Below are 12,762 nucleotides of genomic sequence, written 5' to 3'. Positions count from 1 at the left end.
TATTAGTTTTAAATGTTTTTTTAAAATACTTTAAGTAAGTCCATAAATATACTCATCTGATGCTACGCGGGTGGGGGTAAGCACTCCGACGTAGGCTATGTTTCGCCCCGAGGGGCTGTATCAAGGAAATCACCCTCAAATCCACCAGCTCATGCTCCCCGCGTTAGAAATTTAGATCAGGTTTTTGCAATGACAAACTTAACAGTGCCCAAAGGGAATAGTCAAACACAGAAATTGTCTTAAATCTCTATCTTTGAATAACTTTATTCTGGAGTTTTTTTCAGAAGTTCTATGTTTGGCATGTTTAGACCTTTGCTTCAGTTCACTGTATATAACAGAAAGAACTTGTTTCTTCATTTAGAAGTGCAGTACTTGTATCAGATCAGTTACTGTGAATGGACACAAATAGGCTTTGTTTAACTTGTGGACCTAGTTCAGGCAATTAAGCAAATAGCTAATTTGGGTTTGCTGTGACCAAGGCTGTGAAAACTTCTGCAATCAAGATGTTTTAGTTTCCTTTTCTTAAATGTCTATAATTGTTCTTTCAGATTGAAAGTGTAAAGCATATGTTTTTGTACATCAGCAAAAAAATAAAAATAAAAATCCTACTTCAATGAATTTTTAATTTAAATAACCAAATGAGAAAAATGTAAAAGGGTGTGAAGACTTTAACACAGTATGGTATAAGATATCACAGTCTGCTAAGAAAACATTTTTGACAGGACCCATACAAGCTACTGGAACTTTATACTGAAGAATGTAAGATTACATCATTTCATAAGTCATATGCTTCCCTAGAAGGAGCAAAATGTATCACCCCCCCCCCCAGCTCGGTTTTTTCCCTCATTTTAAAATATATGAGTTTCTAAGTGTTTCTGGAAATATGGATTAAAAACAGAAATCCTATGTTCCTGCTAAGTTTAGGAAATCAACTGTTAATTGTAGCCGATTAACTATAACATAGTAGATACAGATATAAATAAATCTAGATAGCATTCACAACTATATCAAGATCTATCTGCCTACATGGTGATCTTTGATTCTCTCTGACAGATAACTGAGGCCTTCGTCTAATCCTGTTTCTGTACTGGACTCTTAGCTTGCTGATTTGCTGAGGGTGGGGAAGGGGGCTGTGGCTGATGTATCATCATAACCCACAAAGAATCCTCTCTAGAAATCATACTCTAAATTAATTCTAACATTATGTTAATGTGATGAGATAAAACAATATCAATACATAATATCATTTATAAATATATTTGCAATTTTATTGCTAACATCATAAATTCATTAATGAATTTATGATGTTAGCAATATGATGTTAGCAATAAAATTGCAAATATATTTATAAATGATATTATGTATTGATATTGTTTTATCTCATCACATTAACATAATGTTAGAATTAATTTAGAGTATGATTTCTAGAGAGGATTCTTTGTGGGTTATATGCGTTTCTATGTGAATCCTTTTTTGTTTTTGAATCTATTTTCTCTCTGCTTCTTTGGTTGATGTATCATCATGCCATGAGATATGTTTTAAGCCTTGGATTTGATGGACCATTCTAGAAATGTTAATATTATTAATAAAAAAATGATTCAGTATAAAATTAAGGGCTCCTTTTACTAAGGTGGCTAGCGGTTTTAGCCGCGCTTAGCGCACACTACAATGCCGCACACGCAAAATGCTAACGCCTCCCTAGAGCTTACATTAGTATTTTTCATTTAGCGCGTGGTTAGCCTGCGCTAATCTTTAGCGTGCACTAAAAATGCTAGCACACTATAGTAAAAGGAGCCCTAAGTAGCAGATAATAATTATTGGGAAGTATTTTGGATTGGATGGGATATAAGTTTTATACCTCAATGCTGGGGTTATTAGCTGATTTCTCGCTTAGGGCATCGGATACCCTCAGGCTGGCTCATTCATTCCCTCCCCATAGCCCATACACACATGCCAGCATCACTAGAACTCCAGTTATAAAGTGATATACACCTTACAGAAGCACAACATCATCTAATCCTGTTCTTGCCTTCCTTCAGCTTCAGCACGCCACTGGCAAGTTTATTGTGTAAGCTCACAGTTTTAACTAGAAGAAAATGTTTTCTAATGCCTGATTTTAATGTTTTATCTCTTTGGTTCACACATCCTTTCTGGACTTTCCATCAGAGAAAGTCCAAGTTGTATCACAAGATGCAATTCCAGGATCATCTTTAATTTTTTTTTTCTTGCAGTTTCTCATGTGTTCTCCTCCTGGTGACCTTGTGCTGCCCTTGAAAACATGTCCTATCGGTAAAAGCTGAAGATACCTGTTGCATGATGCATAGTAAGTCTGTGCTGACCACCCTAATTTCTTTTCAAAATTCTAGGAAAGAACTCTTACAGAAAAGAAAGCTCAAGCATTGATCCCTCCTCATAACAGATGGTATGGGAGGCAAAAATCTAGAAAGATATTTAATACCATACTTCCCATTAAAATCTTTAAGATCAGAAGACAAAGCCCTATTAACAGTCCCTTCTTTAAAAGTTATATACTCTAGGAGAGACATGATTTTTTCTGTTTCGGCCCCCACATCTGGAACTTACTTCCACTTAATCTAAGAGAAGAAAAACTATTGAACAAATTTAAAAGTCTTCTGAAGAGCTGGCTTTTTAAAGACGCTTTTTACTAGATCAGTCTTACTATATCTTAGGATAGGACAAGGAGATTCACTGTAATATGAGGGTATTTGTCTCCCATCCTGTGTGTTCTAAACCTATACCCAATTTTATTTTTGGTTTTATTTTTTTAATATTGTAATTTAAGATACCCTCTTCCCTAATGTTTTAATGTTAATTAGCAGTATATGTGATATTTGTGGATTTTATTATTTTATATTTTTATCTGATGTAAATCGCATTGAATTGAGATTTTGTGATGTAATCAAAGAATTTATGAAACTTGAAACCTGGTTATATAGAAGATTTATTACCATATAATTTAGTGCAAATATATTGCAAGAACTACTTTGTGGAAAAAGATTTCCACTTTCTATAATCAAGGATGTTTGTTAGAGTTTCTGTAATGTGGAACTACTGTGTGCCATCATAGCTGAGTAATCACCTAAAGGGAGGAAATATATTTTTCAAATGATCAAATATTTGTTGTTCTGCGGCAGTAAATTAGACAATAGCTTTCAAAGCCATTTACTCAAGTTAATCTGGCTTGTCTCAAAGCTGTCACCTTTGTACCTATTCTATTATCGGGGGTGGGTAGAAGAAAATATGGATTGGCAAATAAGGAACATATATTGTTTCTTTTTAAATCTGTGTGCATTGTTTTCCTGAAAACTTATGTTTATGTTTATTTAAGATTTGATCTACCGCTCCTGCATTTTACTGACCTGAGCGGTTTGCAATGTATCAAACTAAAATGAAATTAGGTACTTGAGAAAAACTACCCTATCTGTCCCGAAGGCTCACAATCTAGCTAAAGTACCTGATTAAAATAAAAATATGTAATTCATTTGCGAGATAAAAAATAATAGAAAGTAGAAATAATGAAAGAGGATAAAAAATTAAAAATAAAATAAAACAACTTTAAGTGATAGAAAAGTCTCTGAGGCAGCTTGATAGTAAGTTCAGTCTGCAGAACCAGGTCAACCGGCCACCACCAAAGAAGCAGGACCGGGAACCACGCCAATGAAGACCACCATGACACCAGTCACCGGACAGGCAAAAGGAAAACTGAGGGAGCAGTATTCTGGGGATTTATGCTTCTACCTTGAAAGTTATGCACCTAATTTGGACTCTTTCAAAATGTACTGGGGCTAATGGGGGGGGGAGGGGTTGAATTTATCAACAGGTGCAAAGCAATTTAGTGTTCGCTAATCGCATTAGTGCACGCTAAGATGTCCATCGGTGGCGTAGCGAGGGTGAGAGGCACCTAGGATGCTGGAGCCCTACCCTCAGCTCTACCCCCCGCTCCTGGCTGCTGTGCGCACCCCCTCTCTTCCCTGTACCTCTAGTTAAAGTTATTGCTCGCAGTGGACAACAATGTGCTCCATGTGACCCCGTCAGCTCTCCCTCTGACCTCACCCAGAAGTGCCATCCGTGGGAGAGCTGATGGGGGTCGCAAAGAGCACCATGTTGACCACCACGAACAACAACTTCAACTAGAGATATGGGGGAAGGGAAGGGGGTGCACGTGGAAGGGAGGAATGGGAAGAGCTGGGGGGGGGGTGGAAAGGAGAAAGGGTATCTGCGCCCCCACCAACATGGCACCCGGGGAAGACCGCACTCCTCCTTACTATGCCACCGATGTCCATTATATTCCTAGGGGCATCTTAGGGCTTCTTTTACAAAGGTGCGCTAGCGGTTGTAGCCCGCGCTAAAATGCCATGCGTGCTAGCCGCTACCGCCTCCTTTTAAGCAGGTGGTAATTTTTCAGCTAGCGCACGCGCGCTAAAAACACTAGCGCACCTTTGTAAAAGCATATGCTGTTTAGCATATGTGTTTAGCGTATGCTAATCATTAGTATGCACTAATGTGGTTAAGCGCATGCGAAATCGCTCAGCGACAATTGATGAATTCCCCCTAAATTTATACTCAAAATTTCACTAAACTCTTAAATTGAGAAGCATAAAGGGTAGGCGGCAGCAGGGACAGATTTAGAGTGGGGAGGAAAAGTTAGACACTTGGGACCGATTTTCTGCAACAGCCTGATAAATTAGGCTTATAAATCTGGGCAAATGAATGGCAGGCCTAAAATGTACAATTAAAATCTTCTAAGCTCTTAAATCAAGGCTGTAAACCTATGCCCCTAACTTTGGCTAAAGATAGGCCCCTAAATTTGTGACCTATCAGGAGTGTATATTTAGGAGCTCGGCTTTTTATGCTTATCAGGCCCTGGATTGTTTCTCTTTGAAAACTACCTCCATTGCAGCTAGGCCGGCTTTATGTCCCCATTTGGCAGTATTACTGAATCTTCTTATTTTCTGAAAGGTATTTGTTATAGGCTTGGCTAACTAGAACACAATTCCAAATAACAGTACAATAGAGTAACATGCCTGACTTATCAAGGACTTCCTTCTAGTCTGTGCCTGTGGAAAGAACCTTTGATCAATCTGACTCAGTGCAAATAACAAAAAGCCATCTGTGCTCAAGGGCTTTGGATTGCTGTCTCTAAGGACCAAATAGCAAATGTATTCTGCAATATCTATTGCAAAATGTCATATAAAAAGAGATAAGGATAGAAAACTGGAATAAATTGTATTTTTATTTTATTATTTTTTTTTTTTATGCCAACAGGATTCCCTTTTTAAAAGGGAAAAATGTATTTCAGGTAGCTCATATTTCCAGCAGTGGTATCTCAGAAGCTCGCTGACATCTTTCACCACCGTCTGGTCTGCGAGCTTCAAGGATCTGTTGATAGCGCATGTGGGAATGTGATGAATGGTCACGCAGCTATGTCGTCTATCAAGGTACACAAGAATCATCAAAGAGGAGACTAGAAGAGACAGTTGAAGATTCGGAAGGTGAGTTCTCTTTCTGGAATTCAAAATATTGGGGAAAGTACGAAGGCTGAAACAGTTTGAAATTTGTAGCTGCAGTATATCAAGAGAACCGTGGCTTGGCATCTCATGTTTCATTTCAGTCAAGTTTACAAAGAGTAACGAAACCAGTTTCAGATAGATTAGGGACCCTTTTACTAAAATGCACTAGAATCTGGGCTTAACACATGATTACGCGGGATTTTACTGAACTCTTAAGTCCAGATTTAACACAGCACAACGAGGGGATTTTTAAAATATATTTTATTGCTAACGTTGTCATTAAAATGTGGTACCTCCATAGAATTAACATAAAAAACACTACTACTATTAATTATTTGGTTCATAGACAACAACGCGGAAGACAAAGATGCGCGCCGACAGCTGAGCGCAAGACGGAGGCGCGCGCTGAAGAAAATTACTGTTTTTAGGGGCTCCGACGGGGGTTTTTATTGGGGAGCACCCCCAGTTTACTTAATACAAATCGCGCCAGCGTTGTGGGGGATTTGGGGGATTGTAACCCCCCACATTTTACTGTAAACTTAGCTTTTTCCCTAAAAACAGGGAAAAAGTGAAGTTTTCAGTAAAATGTGGGGGGTTACAACCCCCAAACCCCCCACAACGCCCCCACAACATGGCGCGATCTGTATTAAGTAAAGTGGGGGGGTTTCCCCCACACACACCCCCGTCGGAGCCCTAAAAACAGTAATTTTCTTCGGCGCGCGCCTCCACGCTGCGCTCAATTGTCTGATCGCACCTTTGTCCCGGCGCGCTTTTGACCTGACACCAATTATTTCTAGAGCACTACCAGACGTACGCAGCGCTGTACAGAGTCACAAAGGAGACAGTCCCTGCTTGAAAGAGCTTACAATATAAATGGACAAGACAGATAAACAGGATGCCAGGGTGGGGTTACAGTTAGGGGGGATGGAGTCTGCTGGCTAGGGTGGTGAGCAGTGGACAGAGGGGAGTAGGGTTATGGACTGAAGGCTAAATCAACAAGGTGGGGTTTCAGTCTGCTTTTAAAAAAGGGAAGGGGCATGACAGATGAACTCAGGTAGTTTATGCCAAGAATATGGGGCAGTTAGATGAAAGGAACGCAGGGCTGGATTCACTAAGCTCACCGAACATGTCCCGACCAGTTTGTGAGCCTTTTCCGATCCCGACCCAATTCACAATCCTTCTGCCCGATCTGATCCGCACATGCAAATGAGGGGAAATGGCATGCAAAGTAGGAAGGCAGCGATTCACTAAACAGAAGAAGGAACGCCGATTGGGCTTGGCCGATCCTAAAAGAAGCACCTGCTGAGGACCTTGCCAACTGTCCTGCTCTCTGCCGCCCTGAAATCCCAGCCCTGCAACCCTGAAACCATCAAAATAAAACATCTCCCTTGTGCAAAAAGCGCCCTGCTCTCTGCCAGCCTGTGGTTTTAACCCGCGGTTTTAATTTATAACATTTTATTGAAGGAAATAAGTAAATCTAATATACAAATAGATTTTCATTGCAAATAGATTTTAACCCCGTGGTTTTAAAATGTGTTCTGTTCCGTAGTCTGGCTGCAAAGTGAAAGTCCTAAAACAACAGTAATTTGAGTTGTCGGGCAAGCAATTTTTAACTAGCAAAGCCCTGAAGATATGAATCAAATAACTGTTAGCGTATAATGAAGTGCATTCCACTTGGCAACCTTCCCCCTATAGCGCTGATTGGGCGGACATTATAGAGAGTGGGCGGTGTTTCCCCAGGTCCCTGCCTAAATGAAGAGCAGGAGCGGGGCTCGCGAAGTTGAAATGCTTCTTGCGCACACGTCTCGATCGCTCTACAGGGGTCCGTGGGATTGCTTGTGGGCGTGCGTCCCATCAGATCATTTGCATGGGGACTCTAGTGAACCGGTCGCCTTGCAAGACTCGGCCATGGACCAGATCGGAAAGGTGAAATCTAGGCCAAAGTCTGAAACTGACAGTGGAGGAGAAGCTGCTTTTATCTTTACCCTTATCTGATGAACGGAGTTCTGGGGGAGGCATATAAGGAGAGATATGAAGTGCTGTGGCATAAACACACTTGTAAGTTAGTAATAGGAGTGTGAATTGTATGTACAAGTGGAGGATTTGTTGGTTCATAAAGAATACAGATGAGATAGATTTGCATACAGTGGATATAGTGGGCATGCAAATCTTTCTCATGCATATTCATTAGGGAGATCCTGAAAACCTGGCCTGTTTGCAGCTCTCAAGGACTGAGCTTGAACTAGCAGTCCTAAGTGCTCCTGCAGACTAGATAGGTCAAGGGTCTCAAAGTCCCTCCTTCAGGGCCGCAATCCAATAGGGTTTTCAGGATTTCCCCAATGAATATGCATGAGATCTATGTGCATGCACTGCTTTCAATGCATATTCATTGGGGAAATCCTGAAAACCCGACTGGATTGCGGCCCTCAAGGAGGGACTTTGAGATCCCTGAGATAGGTCATATGGTCTTTATCGGCCTTCGTTTTTCTTTGTTTAACTCTGTGTTATATAATTGGTGAATGTTAAGTATGTGATAACGGGTTAATGCTTCCATACCTGCTCTTTGCCCATGACATACCTCCTCCCAAAAAATACACAAACAAGCAAAATGCTCTAACGCATGTTTGTGCATGCTAATCACATGTTAACAGCTTAATTCCTGTTAATAAAAGGGCCCCTTTAATTATTCTTAGCTTATTTTGGTTTGTCTAGTAGATGGCAAACCAAACAAACAGGAAGCATACCCCACAGAAATAGACAACAAAACCAAGAAAGTGTTCCCGCTTTCTTGGTTTTGTCTTCTAGCAGATGTGCATTATTTGAGGCTACTTTCATCTACTCTGAGGACCCCATTAGAAATCTGTTTTATTAGCCTTTTATTAAGTACTTTCCTCATAGCAATGAAGGCCAGCGATAAAATTTTGCTCTTAAGTGTCTGGTGTATGTGACTAATGCTCAAAACTATTTGCCATGTCCAGTTGAAATCAACTTATGCCTTCCCTTTGGGAGGAACTGAGATGTTTTATTGACATCCTTCTTGCCTTAGAATTGCAGCAAGATGGGGTTCAAATAATCTGCAAGTTCAATTTCAGTGCTTTTTATATGTGGTTGTTGTACTGTGGTATGATCGTTTGCCTATCTTCACCTTGTAGTGTCCTAATAATTTTGCCAAGATGGCAAGAACCCTATTTGTAGCGTATATAAAGATGGTTGTGGTCACATGATACTTTTTCCCTTCAAGGTCAATAAAACATCTTTTTCACATCTTTCCTCACAACTTTTCCTTTATGTTAAATTTGCATGGTTAATTATGGACTAATCCTCATCATGGATGAATCTGCTCGTGCGCGATCGCTCGAAAACCTCAATCTTAAGTCCAAGTGCACGTCTCTTTGCAGCTATTGGACAGGTGAGCGATGGAATTTAAGCAGAGAGGAAGAGGAGAACGTGTTAGAGGTTATATGTTTCCCTAAAAAAGAATGGAATTGCATTGACTGTATGGTGTTTTCCAGCTTGTTTGACTGCAAGTATCCAAGTTGAGGTAGTAGGTTGTATAGTTTAGAATTATATCAAGGGAGATAACTCTACAACCTCCTAGCTTTCCCTGGGGCTTGCACAAAACGACGTGAGAGAGTTTAATCCCTGTGAGAGAAGGATTCAGGTAAGATATGCTAAGAGACCTTGAGTCACCTGTGCTGTGATATATGGAAGAAAGAATAAAATGACAATTCAATTTTTGCTTGTAAAATATAGATTGCTCACTTGATTAGAGCCAAAGACGAATTGCACAGTGGATTTTGTTGAAATCTGGCCAGTAGGCGACTGTTGCATTTGGCTGCAATTGTTCCTGGTTTTCTGCAAACGCTGTCTGCTCCTTGCACATCCAATAGTAATGCTTCACTACTGTTTGGACAATAACACTTCGCCCCCCCCCCCTCCTTCATGATGCCATCCCTTTTTCCTGACTTTCCACCTCCTCTCTCTAGTTCGATCAAAGCTGTAATTCTGATAAATAGTTGTAAATCTGCTTGTCTATGCAGATCCTAATCTAACTGATGTAAACCGCCTAGAACTCGCTGGGTATGGCGGTATATAAGAATAAAATTATTATTATTATTATAATATTAAGAGCTCTATAGCAAATGCAAATGAAATCTATATTACATACATACATATAGATCAGCTTCCCAGGACCTCAGCGATACCACTCAGGGCTTGAATACTCTCAAGCTTTAAATATCTGATCGTCACTGGTCCAAAAATTTATCCCTCTTGATATACATTTATTAGTTTTTTAAGTGTCTTCTAACCATAAACAGCTTTTTTAAGAAGTTTTAACATTTTAAACGTATCTTAGGTAAAGGAATAAGAACTTAGCTTAATGAGCTCGATACATTCAGTACGCTTGGTCAGGGGCTTTAATCCGACATGTTTGATCAATTGCTGTTTCAAGGATGCCCCTGTAAGAGAATGAGCACGTTATATTTTTCCCCATATCTCTTACTTAAGGATTAATCAGCAAACAAGATTTTTACTCACCAACTACCCTAAACGTTAAACAAGACTCTCACCAGCTCTTCCCCGGACCAAGATAGCATCAGCATCCTAGAGTAGAATTAAAATCCCAACTTTAACTCCTCCTTATGGGACACACGATTGAACAGCTTGGCTGGCAGGTTATTGATCATGTTGCAGACTGGGATGGGGAGAGGGGAGGTGGTAATTTAGAAGAAATTTTGGAGGGAACAAAAAATGGATTTATCTGCTAAATACAATATCTCCGTTAGGTTTAAATGTGAAAATTGAGTGGGCTAGCCTTTTCCGATTAGGGGAGATTCTGATTGGTGGAGGATGGAAGAAGGGAGGAGTTAAAGTCGGGATTTAAATTCTACTCTATGACGCTGATGCTATTTTGATCCAGGGAAGAGCTGGTGAGAGTGTTGTTGAGCGCTTAAGGTAGTTGGTGAATAAAAATCTTGTTTGCTGATTGATCCTTAAGAGATATGGGGGAAGAAAATATAACGTGCACATTCTCATCCAGGGGCATCCTTGAAACAGCAATCGGCGAAACATGTCAAAAAAGGAGGTGTACCTAGCATCTACCTTGCATTTATGGCACGGGGCAGAGCTTTACCATATAGCAGTAAGTTACATGCAGTGCCACTAAAAGTAACACAGTACAGCCCAATCATAAATAAATTCAAAAAATATATAAGTCATGGATATGTCAAAGCAGTGTTCTCCCACTCACATTCCTGCCAAGCCCCCAACCCCATTCCCCAGCCTCCTTGACTGATCTGAAGCTCCAGCCTCCCCAATACATTCCATCTGATTCCTCAATCTTACTGATACTCCCTATCTGATATTATACCCCCAACACCCCCAATCTGATGGCCCAACCTCCTCATCCCATCCTTCCAATAAGCCTCTGTCCAACTCAAAGTCCCACCCACTTTTGGCAGTCCTGACAGCTAGCACAAGGAACTGATTTGTGTACCAGCTATCCACAGCTGGCCACTCCTCTGATCCACCCAAGCCACACCCAGTTACTACCCCTACCTACATTAAGCCCCTACCTACCTACATGGAGGAGTGTGTGGTGCAGTGGTTGGATTTACAGCCTCAGCACCCTGGGGTTGTGGGTTCAAACCCCACACTGCTCCTTGTGACCCTGGGCAAGTCACTTAATCTTCCATAGCCCCAGGTACATTAGATAGATTGTGAGCCCACCGGGACAGAGAGGGAAAAATGCTTGAGTACCTGATTGTAAAAACCGCTTAGATAACCTTGATAGGCGGTATATAAAATCCTAATAAACTTCAAACTTAAGCAACTATCATGAGTTTTTATATCACGGGCCCATGCTAAAGACTAGCACATGGTAAGACCTGTGCTAGCTGCTTAACGGAGCTTAGTTACATATCCTCACAAAGTACTTTAAATAATGAATAAGTAAGCTAATTAAATATGCTCTTTAAAAAAAATTTACATTTTGTGATAACTTTTAGGCTTTTCCACTGACTTTCATCAGTATAACTCCATAAATTATCAGCATGTTTGTTTGATTTTTTATTGGTCCTGAACTTAATAGTTCAATGTTTCACCTCAAGGTTATTTAGACAACAAAATTGGATATTTTTTTAGGAAAAAGACCAACATCAATCACATGACTGGGCAAGTTGTGATTAGGGATGGATAGTTGTTTGACCCTCTTGTTAAAGAAAAAACACTATCCCCCTAATTCTGTATAGTGCACCACAAGTTAACCACCAATTGAGACTTAATTATAGGCATTCAAGTGGAAGTTAGGAGAAAATGGCAATTACAAGCCTAACTATATGTAGGCACTAGTCTATGAATTAGCACCTAAGACCCATGTTCTATAAACGGCACCTTAAGATAGGCACCGGTAAATGCCCTACCAGCGCCTAACTTAAGTTGAAAACATAAAAGCATAAGAATAGCCTTACTGGGTCAGACCAATGGTCCATCAAGCCCAGCAGCCTGTTCTCACATTGGCCAATCCAGGTCCCTAGTACCTGGCCAAAAGCCAAGGAGTAGCAAGAATCTTAAAGAATAGCAAGATTCTAGAATCCCAAAGAGTAATAAAAGATTCCGGAACCCCAGAGTAGTAACATTCCATGCTACCGATCCAGGGAAGCAGTGGCTTCCCCCATGTCTTTCTCAATAACAGACTATGGACTTTTCCTCCAGGAACTTGTCCAAACGTTTCTTAAAACCAGCTACGCTATCCGCTCTTACCACAACCTCTGGCGACGCGTTCCAATGCTTAACTATTCTCTGAGTGAAAAAATATTTCCTCCTATTGGTTTTTACAGTATTTCCCTGTAACTTCATCGAGCGTTCCCCTAGTCTTTGTAATTCTTGAGGGAGTGAAAAATCGATCCACTTGTACCCGTTCTATTCCACTCAGGATTTTGTAGACTTCAATCCTATCTACCCTCAGCCGTCTCTTTTCCAAGCTGAAGAGCCCTAACCTTTTAAGTCTTTAAAAAAAAAATGTAGGCACTGATCGGCGTCTTAAAAAATGGCACTTGCATCGCACCTATGGAGGCTCTTTATGACACCTATACCACTGTAGGCATGGCTAATGCCAGAAGTGACATTAGGCATCATAAAATGCCTCCGTAGGTGTGATTCAAGTGAAAGGTAGGCACCAGAAATGTAGACCTATCTTTCCTGAAGCTGCAATTCTATAAATGGCGCCATT

At 40.5% G+C, this 12,762-nt stretch overlaps 1 long non-coding RNA gene across 2 annotated transcripts in view; it reads left to right on the top strand.

Annotated features, from left to right (window-relative positions):
* The window catches only part of LOC117347821, a 31,291-nt gene extending 25,784 nt beyond the window's left edge, over window positions 1–5,507 (top strand). For both annotated transcript variants that reach the window (XR_004536844.1, XR_004536845.1), the window contains exons 5-6: window positions 2,232–2,323; window positions 5,287–5,507. This is a non-coding gene — a long non-coding RNA (uncharacterized LOC117347821). The remainder of the gene's footprint in view (window positions 1–2,231; window positions 2,324–5,286) is intronic.
* The last annotated feature ends 7,255 nt before the right edge of the window (window positions 5,508–12,762 follow it).

Source organism: Geotrypetes seraphini, chromosome 13 (assembly GCF_902459505.1).
Source record: "Geotrypetes seraphini chromosome 13, aGeoSer1.1, whole genome shotgun sequence".
Lineage (NCBI taxonomy): Eukaryota > Metazoa > Chordata > Amphibia > Gymnophiona > Dermophiidae > Geotrypetes > Geotrypetes seraphini.
The sequence above is the reverse complement of the archived record's forward strand: the minus strand, read 5'-3'. Positions and strand labels throughout refer to the sequence as shown.